This window comes from Rhinolophus sinicus, chromosome X (assembly GCF_036562045.2).
Source record: "Rhinolophus sinicus isolate RSC01 chromosome X, ASM3656204v1, whole genome shotgun sequence".
Classification (NCBI taxonomy): domain Eukaryota; kingdom Metazoa; phylum Chordata; class Mammalia; order Chiroptera; family Rhinolophidae; genus Rhinolophus; species Rhinolophus sinicus.
The window spans coordinates 24,039,943-24,060,255 of NC_133768.1; positions in this window are offsets into that span (position 1 = coordinate 24,039,943).

A 20,313-nucleotide genomic window follows, 5' to 3' on the forward strand; every position below is an offset into this window, starting at 1 on the left:
AATACAAAATTACATGCACAAACAATTGCAGTAGGGCTTGAAAGGGACCCGTAATGTGTGGAGCTAAGCTGAAATTTCATTATCTTCATGGTAAATCTACTAGAACTCCCAGCGAGTCAGGAGAAAGCCAATATTTAAAGCTATGATCTGTCCATTTGTACCCTTTTTTTTTCAGCTTTTTTTTTTCTGTACTGGGCTTTAACAATGTTTTTTATTCCCTCAGTACCCTCCTCTTTCTGAATGTCATGTTGGTCTGTGTGCTTCAATTATGTCCTAGAAATGTGTGGTTGTAACTCACGATCCCATACTATTTAGAAAGTAAAAACTTTACCTGGTTTATACATAGAAATCTTTTCTTTCTGTTAGCCATAGAGTAGCTTTGCTGAATCCCATTCTCGTGTTCTTCATTAATATAGTAACCATCTAACTCAATTTGCTGGGATAGTACCAGTTTATGCCTGTTCTCCTGATATAATTATTAAAACTGCCTCCTTTCTGGAGCCCCAGGGAACCATAATGTACTAGGGCAATAACAAAGGAGGAGAAGCTTGGTAACGAGACCCAATAAAGTTGTTTCTGAACTCCTAGTTTCACCCTCAACTTGTGCATGCACGGCATGATCTTAGATACCAAAGACTGAGAAATTAGCTCACAGAGAGACCTCCACCCAGTTCCCAAACTGACCACTGGGTGGTGTACTTGAGGGACAGTTCGAATTAACCTGTAAAGCCTTCAACAACTGAACTGACATTGGTACCATAACCCACAGAAGGTATGTTGAAACTTGCAGCCTGAATCAAATCAAGTCAAATACATGCTATCACAAAAATATCTTAACCTGTTCAAGTACCTACTAAAACAAAAATATCAACATCCTTTATAGAATTTAAACAAGACCCAGTCTCACAATATAATATTCAAAATGTCCAAGAAACAATCCAAAATTACTAAGCATACGAAGAATCACAGAAGTCTCAACTCACATGGAAAAAGACAAGAAGTGCCAACAAGATGCCACAGATAATGTAATTTTCTGACACAGACTTTAAAACAGTTATAATAAAAATGATAGAAAAAGCAATCACAAACAGCCCTGCAATGCAAATTAAAATTAAAAGCTTCTACAAAGAAATAGAACATATAAAGAAGAACCAAATTAAAATTTTAGGACTAAAATATACGATTGAAATTTTAAAACCTCACTTGATATACTCAATAGCAGAATGGAGGTTGTTGTCACACAGGACCCTAACCGTTTGTCCCTACCATCCTTTCCTTAAGGAAAGAGGGTTGCGGGTTGTCCCTCTTAGGGGTTGAGTTTTATAGGTTTCCTCTCTTGGTCCCAGTATGCTGGGTCTGCGGTCAAAGACGAGTAAGATTCCTCAAGGGAGGAATGACTTAAGCCAGACGGGACCCCAGGGACCCCCATGAGCTAATGTGAAACTAGGAGGGATGCCCCTCCTCCAATGCTTTCTGGAAGCTGCTGACGCATGCTTCTGATGTCCGGCACCCTATTGTGCTAAGGAACGTTAACTGAGCGAACTTATCTCGCTTCCCGCTTAACTCATGAGGTAATTGCTCTGAGAAACCTACTCCCCCAGGGGTTGTACACACCGCACCTTGATCATGTGGGGACAGCATGCACAGGTTGCTTTGGGACAATATGATTGGGTATTGGAAATATGCTAATTGTATCAGTGGTGTGAGAGTCTTGCAGACCCTGCCCAGAATCATGTGATGCCTATTATAAAAAAAACAATAAATACCCACGACGACCCGATTCGGGGCTCCAGTCCCTTGAGGCTGTGAGTCCCTTGGTCCTCTGTGGTTTCTTTGCATTCAGTGTCTCTTGTCTCTTTATTTCTATAATAGAATTTAGCCCTTGCCGCCTCCCTCGCTTTCCCCACTGCTTGTGTTGTGCAGGACGCAACAGAGGTGAGAGAGGAAAGAGTAAATGTGAAGATATATCAATAGAAATTATCAAGTATGAACAACAGAAAAAAATTGAAAAAATATCAAATATATGGTGATGGAAGGAGAACTGCCTCTGGGTGGTGAACACACAATACAAAATATAGATGATGTGTTACAGAATTGTACACCTGAAACCTATGTAATTTTATTAACCAATGTCACCCCAATAAATTTAATAAAAAAGCAAAAATTAAATAAAAATAAATAAACAGAGCCAAAGAGACCTATGAGATTACAATAAAATGTCTAACATTCATGTTATTGGAGTCCTAAAAGTAGAGTGCGGTGCTGACAAATATTTGAAGAAATAGTGAGCAAAACCTTCCCCAGTTTTACAATGGATCTACAAATTCGAGAAACGGAATGAACTCCATAGAGACTAAACCCAAGCTCCTCAAGTGTAGCAATATTATAATCAAACTGTTAAAAACCAAAGACAAAGAAAAATCTTGAACATAGCCAGAAGAAAATGACGCATTACTTATGCTAGAGCAATTATTTAAATAAAAATGGATTCCTCATCAGCAACCATGGTGGCCAGAGAATGGAGGTAGAACATTTTTGAAGTGCTGGAAGAAAAGAACTGTTAATCCAGAATTCTATATTCAGAGAAAACAGCCGTCAAGAATAGAGGACAAATAAAGATTCTCAGATGAAGGCAAACTAAGATAATTTGGAGCCAACAGACCTGCTTTCAAAGAATTGCTAAAGAAAGTTCTTCAGACAGAATGAAAATCATACCATAGGAAACCTGGAACATCAGGAATGAAGGAAGAACACCAGAAATTGTAAATATCTAGGGGTGGGGTAGAGAAGACACAAATTACCAATATCAGAAAGGAAGGAGAGGCTATCACTCAAGACCCCACAGACATGAAAGGTATAATAAGAGAATATTATTAACAAGTCTGCATATAAATTGAACAACTTAAATGAAAAAGACCAAATCCTTGAAACCACAAACCACCAGAACTCACCCAATATAAACTATATGATCTAAATAGCCCTATAACTATTAAATAAATATGATAAAACATGTACATAGTCTGTATGTTGAAAGCTACAAAAAGCTGAGAAAGAAATCAGAGGAGACCCAAATCCATGGAAAGACATACTGTTTTCATGGATTAGAAGACTCAACATATTAAGGATGTTAATTCTCCCCAGATTGATCAACAGTTTTAAAACAATATCAATATAAATTCCAGTAGTATTTTTTTGTGAATATAGGCAAACTGATTATAAAATTTATGTGCAAGGAAAATTGAAGTCAAATATCCAGAACAATTTTGAAAAAGAAGAATAAAATGGGAGGAATCATTAATCAATATTAAAGCTTACTATATAGCTACAAGAAAGTGTGGTATTGAAAGAGAGATAGACACGTAAAACACTAGATAGAAGAGAGAGTCCAGAAAAAGACAAGTATGGCTATTTAGTTTTGACAAAGATGTCAAAGGAACCCAATGGAGAAAAAACAGTCTTTTCAACGAATGGTTTTGGAACAATTGATCATCCATATGTATTAGGTTAATGCAAAAGAAATTGCGGTTTTTGCTATTTTTTTTAACCTTTTAAACTGCAATTACTTTTGTGCCAACCTGATAAAAAAAAAACCACCTTAATTTTAACCTACCTCACACTTTATACAAAGCTTTTTTCAAAATGGATCATAGATTTAAGTATAAACATAAAACTACAAAACTTTTAGAAGAAAACACAGGAGAAGTCTTTGTGACATAAGTTTGGGTGAAGAGATCCTTAGACATGACATCAAAAATACAATCCCTAAAAGAAAAACTTGATAAAGTTTATCAAAATTTTAAAATTTTGCTCTGTGAAAGACACTGTTAAGAGAAAAAAATGACAAGTTATAGACTTGGAGAACATATTTGCAAATCTTGTATCTGACAAAGGATACATATCCTGAACATACAAAGAACTCTCAAAACTCAGCAATAAGAAAATGGACAATCTAATTTTTAAAATAGGCAAAGGACCTGAGCAGACACTTCACTAAGGAAGGTGTAATGATGACAAATAAGCATATGGAAAGATGTTAAATGTTATTAGGAAAATGCAAATTATAACCACAATAAGATGCCATTACACAACTATTAGAATGGCTCAAATAAAAAAAAACACATTATCAAGTGCTGATGAGGATGAAAAGCAACTGGAATTCTCACACACTCTTGGTCGAAATACAAAATGGGACAGCCACTCTGAAAAATGGTTTGGCAGTTTCTTAAAAAGTTAAATAAGGGGCCGGCCCGGTGGCTCAGGCGGTTAGAGCTCCATGCTCCTAACTCCGAAGGCTGCCAGTTCGATTCCCACATGGGCCAGTGGGCTCTCAACCACAAGGTTGCCAGTTCAATTCCTCGAGTCCCGCAAGGGATGGTGGGCTCTGCCCCCTGCAACTAAGATTGAACATGGCACCTTGAGCTGAGCTGCCAAGCTCCTGGATGGCTCAGTTGGTTGAAGCATGTCCTCTCAACCACAAGGTTGCCGGTTCGACACCGGCAAGGGATGGTGTGCTGTGCCCCCTGCAACTAGCAACGGCAACTGGACCTGGAGCTGAGCTGCACCCTCCACAACTAAGATCGAAAGGACAACAACTTGACTTGGAGAAAAGTCCTGGAAGTGCACACTGTTCCCCAATAAAGTCCTGTTCCCCTTCCCCAATAAAATCTAAAAAAAAAAAAAAAGAAAAAAAAAAGGAAAGCTGTGGAATTTACAGACAATTTAGAGAAGAAAAAAAAAAGTTAAATAAATACCTACCATATGACCCACTTATACCATTCCTGGGTATTTACCCCAGAGTAAGAATTGGCGATCTTTTTCCATGAAGAGGTGGATAGTCAATATTTTAGGCTTTGCAGGTCATACAGTCTCTGTCTTTCCCAGTTTGGATGACAAATTATTTGGTTAGCCTATTTATCAACTCTTTCACAACAATAATATCTAGTCCTAATTTTATTCATCATTTACAGATGAGGATACTGAGGCCCATAGTAATTTGATTGTTGGATGGTTGTGCTAATAGCTGAACCTACAATATATGAATGCAAAGCTTGAGCTTTCTATATAAGGCTATCCAGACTTCCATCAGATGGCTGGTTATTCACCAGATCAGGTGCCTCCATGCAGTTAGTCTGGTTACATCAGGTCATCCTTTTTGGTAAAATTTATCAATGAGTTCTGAGGTAGGTTAGGCAGGGAGGAACTCTCTGAGGAGTTAACATTTCAGGCCTAAATGAAAGGAAGAAGTGAACCATGTGAATTTCAATGGAAATGTGCATTACAAGTACAAGAAATGTCAAATGCAACATTTGAGGCAAGATTAGAGCTATGTGTTCACTCACAAAGGAGCAAGGTCAGTGTGACTCAGGTAGAGAGAGTGAAAGGAAGAGTAGTAGGATAAACACTCAGAAAAGTAGACATTGCCCTGATCATGTAGAGCTTTGCAAATCATCATGGGACATTGGATTTTAATTTAGGTATATTGGAAAACCAGTGAAGAGTTCTGAATAGGGAAGTAATTCATCTGATTTATGTTTTTGAAATATCACTGCACTGTAGGAGGGAAAGCATAAAAGTGGAGCTGGGGAGACCAGTTAGGAGGTTGTGGTCTTATTCCAGGCTGGAGATGAGAATGGCATTGGCTAGGGTGGTAAGTATGATAATTGTGAGAAACAGATTCAGGATATATTCTGAAGTAGGGTTGACAGGATTTGCTGATGGATTGAATAAAGATATTTTCCAAGTTCTGTGCTAAGCACTGTAAAGGTCCTGCCTCAATGCAGTGGAAGCAATGAGAAGTGGTCAGATTGAGGATGTGTTTTGAAGAAAGACAGCAGGGCTTGATAATAAACTGGAAAAAGGGTAGAAAGAAAAGGGAAGAATTAAAGATGACTCCCAAGTTTTAAGTCTGAGCAAATAGAGTTACTATATAATAAGGGTAAATAGAGTTACTATATAAAAAGGTAGGAAGCAGTAGGTTTGGGAAGGGAAGTGAAGGTTATACTTCTTAATCCAAGTAGAAATATCGAGCAGGTGGTTCCATATATGAATATGGTATTCACGAAAGGGATTAGGGCAGGAGATATAAATTTTAGAGTCATCACAATCTAGATAGTATTTAAAATTCACAAGACTGGGTGAGATCACTTGGGGATAGAGTGTGAATAAAAAAGAGGGACAAAGACTATGTTCTAGGACACGCTACTATTTAGGGGTCAGGAAGAGGAGGATGGGTTAGCAAATGAAACTGAGAAGGAGCAAGCCAATGAGGTAGGAGGAAAATCTGGATACCGGAGTGAAGAAAGGATTTCAAGGAAGAGAGTATCAACTGTGTCAAGTGTTGCTGAGGAGTCAAGGAAGGTGGGGACTGAAAATTGATCCTAGGGCTTGGTATTAAGTAGGTTGGTCACTGGTGACCTTGATAAGAACCTTTTCAGAGTAGATAGAATAAAAGTCTGAGAGTGGGGGATGAAAATGTAGAGACTAACTCTCATGCTAGTTCTCTTTTATAAGGAGTGGAATAAGAGGGGTATGACTTCAAGTGGATGATTTTTAAGTGAGTCCAAATGTAGTGTAGTTCATGGTTGATAAGAGTGTCTGGATAATTACCAAGTTCCAAGGACATATTGTTAGGGAGCTCTATTGTAATTAGAGTTTTAAAATCAATAAAAGTTATTTTCTATCTTGAAATATAAATGTCGTGTATTAAATGATGGAGCAGAACCAAGTTAATATTTAATTCAATATGAGGATAATCTTTAAGGCCAATTCCATACATTTAAATGAAGCAAAAGACTAGCTCTGAAGATAGCTTAATAACTTTATATCTTTGAGAGGCATCTCTAAAATCACAATAGCCGATATAGCTATCTTCAGAGCTAGTCATTTAATACATGGCATTGACCTACTTTTCTCTTAAATTATTTAAGAGTTAGCTGTTCACTTGAAGCTTGTCCTTGCAATGTGAAGAAAAGAACTATAATTTGTTGTACATTTTTTAGTCAAAATTATAGAGTTCATGTAACAAAGGGATCTGTTGCAAATAAATGTAAAATAAATCAAAAGACACCAATCTCATTTTCAAAACATTAATTTTCCACTCTGAGGAATTTAGATTACCATTTGTTCCCAATTTTTTGATATTAGACAAATGGACTTCCAAGTTATTTACTTGAAAATTACTAGTAATTTACATCCAGCACATGCATAGGCAATTGTGAATATTGAGATGTCTCTTATTTTACTTTCCCTCAGTAAATATAATATAAAGTGGTTTTGTGGTTGGGGTGAAAGGAGAATCACCTGTCCCATCAACAGCAAGGCTGTGTTACCTGTCCAAATATGGCAACTCTCCTGTATGATATTAGGTATTATGGTTTTCATCCATAAAAGCCTGATTTCTTTCTCCTTCCACTCAAGTACTCTACCTTTTGATTCACTGGCAGGCAATGACAAAACATTGCCCAAATTGCCCAGCTGGGCCTAGAGCATGAATTCTAGTAAGAACAACAAGAACCTTTTCTCCCTTGGCCAAACATTGACTCAGTCTCTTATAAATTAGCATAACAAGTGACAGATGTTTTTTCCAAGTGAGAAACAGAATTTTCATAAAACCCAGGATTAAAAAAACGAATTCAAACTTTGCAAACCATCAGGAACTCTAATGACAAAAACCACATAATAAATTTGTTGAAGTTGTTTCCAATTTGGCTCTGAAGACAAAGCTAAGTAGAGATGTTTTTTTTTAAAGAATCATAAATTCAACTCAGAATAGGGGAACAATAGTTAATTTTAACTAATGATCACTGACTCACAGACTCACAGATGTTGTGACTATTCATTTTAAGCCTCTCTTGTACATTTTATGAAATGGTTCCTTTTCTAAAAAAGCAAAACCAAAACAAAACAAACAAACAAAAAAACACCCATGATCTTAACCCTGGAGGGAAATGCTAACTTCTTAGTATAATTCAAGCTCATCATAAATGTAAATTTATATGAAACTTTTATAATATCAAAAAATTTTAGTAACACAGCAAGCATAACATTGAAATGAGTAAATTGTAATCTAACTTGAATTATATACAATATTATTCTCTTTTTCTCTCATTTTCATCTCTAGGGTGATTTGAGTGTCAGGATTAGTATGGGTGAAGAATTGACAAGAACTATGTAGAATTTGGAAATAATTTAGAGAAGGGCAAAACTAATCATAAGAATGAGGTCTTGGGAAGTTAGCACTTTGAAGAAAGAGATTGTGTTTTCCCAAATAAAGACAGGGTTTTAATTTACTTTTATTCTGCTTCTTTGTGGAAAACAGAATTGAATATAATACCACCAGCTAACATTTAAAATAAGCAAGAAAATCAGCAAAGAGGGTATAAGGACAGAAAAGATAAGACAAAGTGGTCAAAAGTAAAATAAGCAACAGAACATAGCCCAAGATGCTCTATAAAGTATGTGCTTGCAAGAGATGAACCACCCATTTGACTCTATGCTCCCCTGAAGCAAATGCAAAGATGTAACACAATAAATTACATCAGACAGACAAGCTTTTTAGAACAACTGCACCTTTTCCTAGTATTGAGGCCAGAGTAATAGGATGCTGTTACACAATTATCAATGCCCTCGACAACTTGGTTTCAGAAACTATAGCCATGGATTTCATTGGGCTGTTATTTTCAAACTGATTTAATGAATGTCTGTGACATAATATCAAAGAACATTTAAGAGAAGCATTTCTAGGAGATATTAAAACAATATGGGGCAGGAATGTCTCATGGTTAGTCTAACATAATATAAATAAGGATTTAGACCTGAGTTGTCCAATACAGTAGCCATTAGTCGTGTGAGGCTATTTACATTTATATTTAAATCAATTAAAATGAAATACAATTAAAAGCTTAGTTCCTCCATAACACTGGCCACACTTGAAGTTCTCAGTGGCTATTTGTGATAGTCCTACAATGTTGGACAGTGTAGATAAGAATGTTTCCATCATTGTAGAAAGTTCTATTAAACAGTGCTGATTTAGCTTTATAAAAAAGAACACACTGAATATTTTTCAGACAAGCTTGACTCAGCCAAGCGTGTGACAGTCACTGAGCAATTGTGAGTTCAAGGTTGTGCTCTTGCAAGCACCAGTAGGGCAACAATTTTACATTGTTTGGTAAAGCCAGTACCATAGTTTTAATAGGTAATGAAGAGGTCTTACTAATTTTCTCCCAGGACAGAAATGAATGGTAGTGGAACTTAATGCTTATTGAACAAAGACTGGAGAAATGCAGTTTATACTAATAAAAAGAACAAGGTGAGACAATAGGAAACACTTTAAAGAGTTGGGGAGGGTACTTTATAGTTGTTCAAAGACATGAGAATACAAAGAACAATTATCTTTGGACTATGAATAAGTGGCCTCTTGCCCCTTGAAATGCTATGAGCTTGAAGATGTGATTATATACCTAATAACAGTTTTAAACAGTGAACATTATCTTCACTGAAAGTTTTATCATCAGCTTAAGCAGAATATGTTGAGAAGATAGAGAATGGAGAGCTAGTGCAAGTGATTTTGTTACAAACACATCAGAATTTATAAACATAGATAATATTTGAAATTATTCACGTCTTCCCAACATGTTCTGTGCAAAACACTGTTGCAATCCTTTTGGTATCAGCTTCATAGGCATTTTACAAAATAGATAAGCCAAAATGGCATGGTCTCATCACTTCTACCTTCATTCCCTGTAAATATTTTCAACATAGCAACCGGAGTGATCCTCTCTAAATGTAAGTCAGATCCTAGTACTGCTCCATTCAAAACTTGGCGATGGCTCCCATCTCAGCCAAGCTTGTGATATTCACTGATCCAAGTAAGTGCCAGAGTCCCTAGTATGGCCCACCAGACCCTCCATGATCAGTCCTGTTACCTCTTTCACCTCCTCTCCTACCACTTGCTCTAGGCTCAGTCAGCTCCAGCCACACTAACGTCTCTGCTCTTTCTCAATCAAGACACACATGACCCTACTTCAGGGCCTTTGCTTTAGCCGTACACTTTGTCCGAACCATTATTCTACAGGACACCATTTGGTTAACTCCCTCATCTCCTTCAGGTCTTTGCATAAGTCTCACCTTCTCAGTGAGATCATCTCTGACCACTCTATTTAAAACTGCCACCTGCCTGCCTCTTTCCAGCCTCCTAACCACTGTACTCCCCAATCTCCATACCTCACCCTACTTTTACTTTGTCCATTGCACTTACCCTATGGTATATTATAGTACTATATAATTGATTTATTTCTTGCATTCATTGTCTATTATCTGTCTTGTCCATCTAGAATTCAAGTTTCACTAAGACAGAGCTCTTTATTCTGTTCACTAATATATCTCTAGCACTCAGGAGAGTGCCTGGCACACAGAAGGCACTCAAAAAAATTTGTTAAATGAATGAATGAATGACTTCATAAGAATGTCTCCTTCTAAACATACAAAATGATATCTTTCCAACTTCAGCACTGATTTCTGGCTGTTTCTAAATATCAAGACACAAAATTATATAATTTTATGGTTGGAAAGGCCCTTGGCAGTAATGTAGCACAATTACACTTTCACGTATATGAGTATAAGTAAACCATGACCCAGAGACATTAAGTGACACCATAAATTGACCAGCTAATTTAGAGCAGAGTTATAGGACTAGAGATTCTCTATCCATCTACAAAACATGATTTTATAACACTAGTTATATTAAAAAATATGCCACTGTCTCAGAGTTATACCAGAAAAAGAGATGCTAAGTTATTTTCAGCTGCAGCAGCATCATTGCAATAAGTATGTATCCTCATGAGCAGCATAAACTTGAATGAGTAAATTCAAAAATCTGTCTTTAAAATATAATCATATAACGTTAGTAATACATCATTTAAACCCTCACCAAACTATAGTTTTAAAATATAATGCTTTACATGGAGTAAAAATTAAGCATTTCTAGAAAATAATTAGGATCTAATTATAAATACGTAAATTGAACGTTGATCATTTTCAACTTCCTTTATATTTTCTATCACCTGGGCTCTACTTTATTCCCTTGCTGACAGCTGCAGTCTTAATGTGCATTTTTTGAGAAAATAGGTGCTTTTTGGTCCAAACCACTTTTATCTTCAGCTTATTAGAAGCATCCATATATCATAGCCTGGGGAAAGAAGATAAAACAGGGCATCTTTCTTGCATATAAATCATGGCTTGTGGATCATCGCTGTTAATTAAAAATCCTTGCAAGGCTAAATTCAACATGATGGAAGCTTAGGACATCCTTGCTAAAGGACAAACCTGGAAGGAAAAGTATCTTCAAATTTCTATGAGAAAGAAAGTTGGATTGAGTCAATATCAATCCCGGCTCTGGAGTTAGGGTTAAAATTTCTTATGCATATTTTACTGCACCATAATTTGTTGCTGATTGGATGTGAACATGTTAATTCCTTGATATAATTGGGTTACTTTTTTGTTTCAGTGATGTTGGCTCGTTTCACTATTGTCTGGCACCATAATAATCTTAGTATTAACTAGAGATAGAAATACACTGCCTTACTCATCTAATGTGTGAATTTTACAAGGTCAGAACAAAATAAGCAAAATTTTCACCATCCCTTTTTAGTGACATATTCAAAAAAGAGTCCCATTAGCCTTGAGTCTGGTTTGCATGGTTATTTGATACCCTGAATGCATAAAGGAGAATGGTTAGTGTAGGTGTCTTTTCAAGGTATGAACGGATATTTATTTTAGGGTTGTGATTACTTATGCTCCTGGTCGGTGCCAGTCAGGTCAATAGGATTATATTCCAGAAATTGATTTTTCCCCCAATGAGTAAATAATGAAGTAATTGAACCTCATCTGCTTCCTAATCTAAAACCTTTCACTTGTACCTTGAGGAAAGGCAGCTGCCTTCACTTGAGCTGTGCTCATGCACAAGGCCAATAAATACCTTTGGGTTTTATATGAAGGTCACGCAAAGCTGATCATTCAGGAAATGTGTACAGTTGAAGTGCATCTTCTGTTCCTTGCGGCCATCCATCCTGGCTTTCAGAGATATCTCCACCTATGTTAAAGGGGTGAACACGATACTGCATTAATCAGGAACGTGGTTGCTGTCCTGAGAATTTCTCTTTCTCTTATTCTAATTCAAGTGTTTATTCAAATACTAGCATGGAAATCCAATAGCACTTAGCTGGAAATGCAAATAACAAGGCAGGTGGAAAGTAGTGATTGTTCAGGTTATGAATGGTCTGGACTCGCGTTATCCTGTGACTGTTATTTTAGGATCGTACAATCTGTGGCTTCTTGAAGGACCCTAACACCTGGGACTCACAATTAGACTTAAATATTTCATCCATTGTCATAGAGGAAATCATCTTGTGGTCAAAATAGTCCCATTTTCTTGCATGATTCACATCAATAATAATAATGATGTTATGGAACATGGACAGACATTTACTGTGTGCCAGGCAAGGAACTAACACTTTACTTGTATTATCACACTTAATCCTTTTAGAATCAGGAATCTAACTAGCAGTGGGTTCAGGAAGGACGGTCAGGCCATCAGAATCCAAAATCTGGGTGTTTGGGCGCTGGACTTCACAACCTCCTCTGCCCATAGTTACTGGTAAGCAACAAAAATTATTATCCTCCAAGTCATTCATTAGCTGGTTATGCCTACTGTGTAGATATAGGATTATATTAGCGAAGTACCTCTGGGGAACTTCCCATTCATTTGAGGAAATAAAAGATAAAAGGGCTGAAAAGCGTTATAAAAAGTGATAACTGAAAATTATTTTTCCTTTCCTTCCCTGATGTTTTAGAAATTGACACTATCTTTTCTATTCGATAATTACTGCATTTTATTTTTAGCTGTGATGATGAAAATGGTGCTCATGATACTGAAAATAAAAAATAGATAAAATCTGTCTTTTCTGGCAGACAATATTTCAATATATGGGGCTGAAGTTAAGTGACTTGCATGAGGAAACTAAATTCTGAGAAGAGATGTGTAAATGGTCTTAAAAATATTTCTCTCATTTATTCCCCCAAACATTTGTTGAGTGCACTCTGTGTATCAGGTAATGTGCTAAGCACTAAGTCCCATCAGTTCTAGGTGAATTGTCCCCCTTATCTATTCCCAGAAACTATTAGACTGGCGTGCTGGCAAAAGGGACTCCCGCTCATGCGGCAAGCAACTGGGTGAAGTGAGTGATTGTTCTCCATTCCTGGAGTGAGTGGAAATGTAGTGACATCAGCCTCAGTGTCAAAGTTCTCATCGAGGAAATAATCTCGAGCAAAATCATAGTGGAAAGCATTTACCAACTGGGAAGTCTCTAGAAAACAAGACAGAGTGAGGATGAGTAACCATCCTTCAGAATAAGAAAGCAATGTAAGAAGTTAAAATAACTGCACTTCAGCTTTGCTGTAAGTTTTTCCCTGTATATAGTTTTTTTTGGCTTTTTAAAAAAAATATTAAAGTATCCAGAGATTGGGGAAAATGGCCTGTCCAATATTCACAGGGATATTGCATAAGCAGTATCTGCATTTTCTGACTTCCTGTGCCCTGTTTACCAAGTCCAGGAGCCAAGAACACCCTCCTTTTCTACTTTCTGTAGATTTCTCCCATGGGTTTAATTTTGTCACTGTTTCCTGACACACTGGACAGTGATTCCTAAAGTCGGTTCTCTTCCCTCCACCCCCACAAGTTAAATAACTCCTGTCAGCCAGTATGGATTTTGGAGATGTCAGGGGAGGAGTTCCAACTTTAACTGTCCATGAGATCGTATCAGTCCTTTTTGAAACATTGGCCTGGCAGTGTGTGGGTAATGACCCAGTTACAGTATTATTGGATATGGTTTTAACACAAAGCTTTTAAAAGACATTTGGCAAAGACTAACTCTTTCTGTAAAGCTCAACTAGAAATAAAGCAAAGTTCACTCCTTCCATGGCCTTGTTCACTTCGGGGTCATTAAACTTTTTGTTACTTTAATGGATGTCTTTTATTATTATTATTATTATTCCATTTCTATAGGCATTGTATGAAAAAATATAAGGGGAAAAAATGACTTTTCTCCATAACTTAGAGACCTATACTGGAATCCATGGAGGAGGGAAAGATTTATTGAAACAAGTTGATATGTCTAAGCGAGATGGTTCTCAAACTGATTCCACTCCAGAGGTGATCTATAGACCTAATTGAGTAGGGTTATTTGAATACTTGGAAACTATAGTTTTAAAACCACTCTTATTTCACCTTGCTAGCCAAATACTGCCTGAAAATGCCAGTAGCTCCATGTGTTGATGTAATATGAGATATGTTAAAGTTTATTATGGTTTTTAAAAGCCTCTCTTCCAAGTGACAGTGGCAATTCAATTCTGACTAATGTGTCAAAAGGAGGTTCTAGCTTAATTCCTTTATAGAAGATGAAGCACAAAAAATTTATAAGTTTTGTGCTTCCCTGGAAAAATCAGGAATCGAATTCATACTCCATTCTATAAAAAGCAGGTGATTACCTGGACTTTCCTTGACTGGTTTTCTCTTAATTACTGAATTGCCTAGATCTCCATTTTGCCTTTGATGGAGAGCAGAGCCCAGCCAAAGTTTAATACACTTGCATATCTCAATTTGCCGCTCTTATATCATTTACACAGCAGGGGGAGGGAAGAGGTAGAAAAGATGGAACATGGGTCAGGGCTGCCCTCACTGCTTTACTCCAGGGCTGCTATGTATGGCCACTCAGTGCATGCACTGCACAAAGGCACCAAGCCCAGAAATCCTGCCTGTCCTTTTGCCAGGCCATGCACCCTAGCATGGAATTGCATTCCCCCAGAGGCAAGGGTGCCTTTTTCTCCACAAACACAAAAAAAGGCAACTTCAGTTTACTAATCCAGATACCAGTTGGATTGTTTTAGATCAGAGGGGTGTCTTCTAACTCACACAAGAGTAACCTATGAATTACTGGAATCCTGCCCAGTTCGTTTCTAACACCAGACCACCAATCCCACTATCCAGTAGGTTATAGTACACTCACAATCCTAGCTTATACATGATGTAAGCTGAGGTCTTCGATCAGATTCCTTAGAGCAGAGCCAGAAATGGAGAATCTTGTTCAAGTGTAGAGTGACTAATCCCCTGGACCAAGGGATTGCCCAGGATGTGGGACTTTCAAAAGCTAAAACTAGGAAAGTCCTGGGCAAGTCAGGATAATGTGGTCACCCTATCAAGTGACATATTGAGAGAATATTTTCAGGAGAAAGGAAGTAAGGGAACCAGGATAGAGCAAGGGAAGAAAGCTAATCAAGGAAGTAGTCTCAGCAGAGAATTGTTTCAACCTGGTTCACGCAGAAACTCTGAGGCACAAATTGGTTGGTTCCACCTTGATGCAAGAAGGCCAATTTCTCTAGGGCCAATTTCTCTAGCCTCGTGTCAGTCAGTCATTGGCCAGTGGCTGTCCCTAGAGGGTGGAGGATATGTTACTTCCTGCCTGAGGCAGCTCCCAATAGGCAGAGAGCAATGAGGACAATTGTACAGAGAAGGGGGCAGCTCTGGGCCATTAGCAGCTGCCAATCAGAGCAGTGGAGGAATGGGTGAATCAGCCCAATGAAAGAAATACATGTGGGGCCCAGCATCCACTACAACCATTATTCATACCTACACTGTTTGCCTACCTCTGAACTCCATGGAGTGTAATAGAGGATAACACAGAATCCGTATCACTTAGTGCCAAAGAGAAGGACAGCTTTGGAAAAGCAGGTAATTTTTGGAGATCAGATAAGGAGTAAGAACATCATCCATGTCAACAAAGTCCCCATATTCTTTCATGGAGAAAGCATGGTGATGTCATCTCTTCAAGGACCAGAACTCTGTACTCCACACCTGTTGTCTTTCCTTGTCTTCTCTAGCTAGGAATGGGAGGAAGAAGAGTTTATGATGCTTTCCAAGTGTCTTGGAAAAACCTAGAAGCACATTCCTTAGTAGTGTCCCAGATAGGGTGACCAACTCATCCTGGTTTGCCTGGGATTTCTTGGTTATAGCAAAGGAAGTCCCACATGCTGGAAAATTCCTCAGTCCTAGGCAAACCAGTACCATTGGTCGCTCTAGTTCTCACAGTTTAAACAACAGAATTGTTACCCAGTGGGAGGATTTTCATCCTCTAGATGGTCTCTGAGGTGAAAAAGTCAATTGATTGCATTAGAATCTGGAATCCTTTAGGTATTGTAGTACTACTTCATGTCGAAGGCCAATAAAACTTTACTGTAGTTTCTGGAAGGTAGGGTGAAAAAGGAAAATTACAGATAAATAAGACGCATAGGGCAATGAATTCCACACTGGGATATCTGGACTCAATGGAGCAGGTAAGTGGGAGCTCATTGGAAGACTGAGTGTTGGCTGACATGACTAGAGATGCACTTTAGGAAGATTAATCTGAGGGTAATGTGTAGAATGAAGGAGAACAGGGAAGTCCCAAATTAAATAGACTTATTTTCTCTGGATGATTTTTATCTAGTGGGTTGGCAGAAGTATCAGTCACACTGTTTCTCTTGGCCTCACTCTGATCTGATCTTTGGAATTCCAGTTACATTCTAGAAGCTGGATGTGTTTGCATAACATCTGCTTGGAAGGATAGATGGGAAATGGGGACGGGGGAAGCTTATTTCCTCTGGTGAGAAGAACTAAATGGCTGGAGAGGAAAATGACAGCAAGACAGTTAATTACATGCCCTTTTTGGAACTTTGGAATTTTGAACAATGTGAATGTATTACCAAATCGCAAGTTAATAATACAATTTAAATTAAATAAGCAAAATAAAAAGGAAGCTAGGAGAGAGGAAAGACACAGGATGAATGAGGCTGAGCAACATTTTAGAATCCTTCCAGAGCTGAATTTACAGATTTCGGGTATAAGTTAATTCCATCTGTGTATATTAATCAACAAATGGATTTAATTTGATTTTATAAGTAATGTAACTGTGAGATGACTTGCAATTATTCTCCTACTATTTTTTCCTGTGTAAAACAAACAACAATAAAATAAAAATAAAACACCCACTAACACACAAAAGTTCAAGTTCACTTTAAGCAACATAATATGGTGGAAAGTGCATGGGTTTGAGAGTGGGTCAACTGGGTTTCAAATCCTAGTTGTATCACTTAGAAGCTGTCAGCTGTTTAGGCAGGTTAGTTAACCTCATTGAGCCGATTTTCTTGTATGTAAATGATTATAATAGCCACCTCAAAGGGCCACCATAGAAATTAAATGAGAATTTATATGAGAAAATTCATAAAAAGAGGAAAGTTTGCCTTACTCTGCCAAAGATTCTAGTACTATGCTCTGCACACAGATGGTGATAAATAAATATGAGCTGAGTAATAACATAAATGTCAACAAGTGATTAATCATTTGATGATAATTAATTTGACATCAGTATCAATACATTATAAAGAAAATCAAACCTGGATTTATGATATCTAGGTTCTAGCCCCCAACATTCTTTGACCTTAACTTCTTTGCTATTGAGTTCTTTCTCCCTGAGGTGCTTTTCCCTCAATCCACAGGGCTCGTGTTTACATCCTTAAAATCTTTATTGAAGACTTTTCAATGAGGACTTCCTAGAACACCTATTTAAATCTGCAAACCTTCTCTTTCCTAGCTCTCTAAATTACTTTTCACCATCTGCCATGCTATTTTACTTTTTTGTTTAGTATATATTTCACTCCCTCCTTAATAATATAAACCCCATGAGAGCAGGAATTTTTGTATACCGTGTTCTCTGCTCTATCTTGAGCATCCAGAACAGTGCCTGATACATAGAAGGCATTAAATTTTTGTTGAATGAGTGTATGTATAAGTGTGTAAGTTAAGGGCTGGGGAAGAGAACTCTACATTCCTTTCCAGTTCTACAATTTCATGGCAAATGCTTCAAATTACTGTTTCATTCCAAGTTTAAGTTATCTTAAAATATTTGAGGCCTATGTTACTAGAAAAGTTTGGAATACTATTCGGCGGTAAGAAAAGGTGATATAGGAACATTTGTGACAACATGGATGGATCTTGAGAGTGTAATGCTGAGCGAAATAAGTCAGAAAAAGCAGAGAACCATGTGATTTCACTGATATGTGGTATATAAACCAAAAGCAACAAAAGAACAAGACAAACAAATGAGAAATAGAAACTCATAGACACAGACAATAGTTTAGTGGTTACCAGAGGGTAAGGGGGGTGGGGGGTGGGAGATGAGGGTAAGGGGGATCAAATATATGGTGATGGAAGGAGAATTGACTCTGGGTGGTGAACACACAATGGGATTTATAGATGATGTAATACAGAATTGTACACCTGAAATCTATGTAATTTTACTAACAATTGTCACCCCAATAAACTAAAAAAAAGAAAAGTTACCTTTAGCAATAATGACATTCTCCATGATTTAAAAAAAATGAGACTGATAAATAAAAGTGTATCCTTTAATAGTTTCATATTTAATTGGAAAAGGGTCTCATTCTTTGAAAACCAGAGAAACACTGAAGGCCATGAAAAAAAGGCAACTTTAATAAACTAGTGTGGTTATTAAATTATAACAATAAGATGGGAAATTTTTCATGTACTCCTCAAAAATATATTAAACGTAGAAATTTAATTTTTTTCTTAGTAATTATTACGTTGATGGTTTCCTTTATTTAAATTTCATTTATTACACAATAATTCCCAACTAACAAAGTTGTTTGTTGATCTTTGTGTGTCTGTCTTAGAAAGATAGGCCAGTGAAAAGTAAATTATTGGAGACCAGAAGGCTGGTACTCGAGTCTAATATCTGACTTTAGGTTTGTTCTATAACATCTCTGATTTCTTTTTCTTTAACTCTAATATAAAGAAAACATTTTGGAGAATAAACTTCATTAAGTATTCATCATCTAGCTATCTGTCAGTGACAGAGGTCATGCCCTGGTCTCTCTTGACTTTCTCTCTAGAGTCCTTACAGACCCCTGATATCCGACATGCCTGTTTTAACTCAGAAGAAGGAAAACATGGCTGACCCTAGCTTGGGATTCTGCCGCCAATTAAGCGCAATAGAAACATAGACAATAAGTCATGATTTCAACTCTATATATTTGCTCCCTGGGGCAGAAACAATTGTATGTGTTCATCAAGCCATTTCTTTTTTTTTTTCCTGGGCACACAGGAAGACTACATTTTCCCATCACTTTTGCATCTAGATGAAGACATGTGGCCAGTTCTGTACAATGGATTATAAGTAAGGTTATATACTCCCATTTGGATGCTAGGCTCCTAAAATCTCTGATGAGATCACCTAAGCTCTCTTTTCTTGTCTCCTGCCTGGATGTACAGCATCTAATGAAGGATTCCAAAGATGATCTTTGAGAAAGAAGATGGCTTGATCCTACTTAGAAGAAAGTTGCCCAGAATAACTGCTTAGCCAGAAATAGCTACTCTGAAGTTTGTATTGGCAAGTACTGAACTTATTAAGTCTCTGACGTTTAGAATTGATTTATCCATCACCATATATTTGATCCCTTTTACCCTCATCTACTACTCCCCACCCCCCTTACCCTCTGGTAACCACTAAACTATTGTCTGTAGCTATGGTGATGGAAGGAGAACTAACTCGGGGTGGTGAACACACAATGTGGTATATAGATGATGTATTACAGAATTGTACACTTGAAATCTGTGTAACTTTACTAACAGTTGTCACCCCAATAAACTTGAATTTAAAAAAAGAATCGATGCTGATAGTACTTGGACCGATCCTAAATAAAATACTCCCCTCCATTCTGCAATTAACCAGCAAGTAATTATTTTACTGATTTGATTTCTGTTCTAAATGAAGGAACTAGACAATAGTTTATGGTACCAACTGGTTTTGCCATCCAATTAGATTTTGAAATGGTTAGATTTGGGGCATGTGGAAACATGGACTGAAACTTATCTTCAGGACTTATGTTCTTACACTGCTAACATCTTTATAGGTGGGTGAACAGAGAAAGAAAAGATTAAAGATCCACTACATGTTATTAAAGATAATGTCCATATTTCATCCAGAGGCACATAGGCAAGTATTTTAAATATAGATTCACTAGGCCAGCTTACCAATTTACATATAAGTTTGAAAATGAAAAGTTAGTGTTGCTCTAGTAATGTGAACTCTTCTAAATTGTATATTACCTCTGGGCTAAGGTCAAGTGAATGTAGCTAAGCCTCAAATAAGAAATTTCCATAAAATAATGAGGAACTGAAAATAGTGTTTTATAATAGAAGACTGTAGA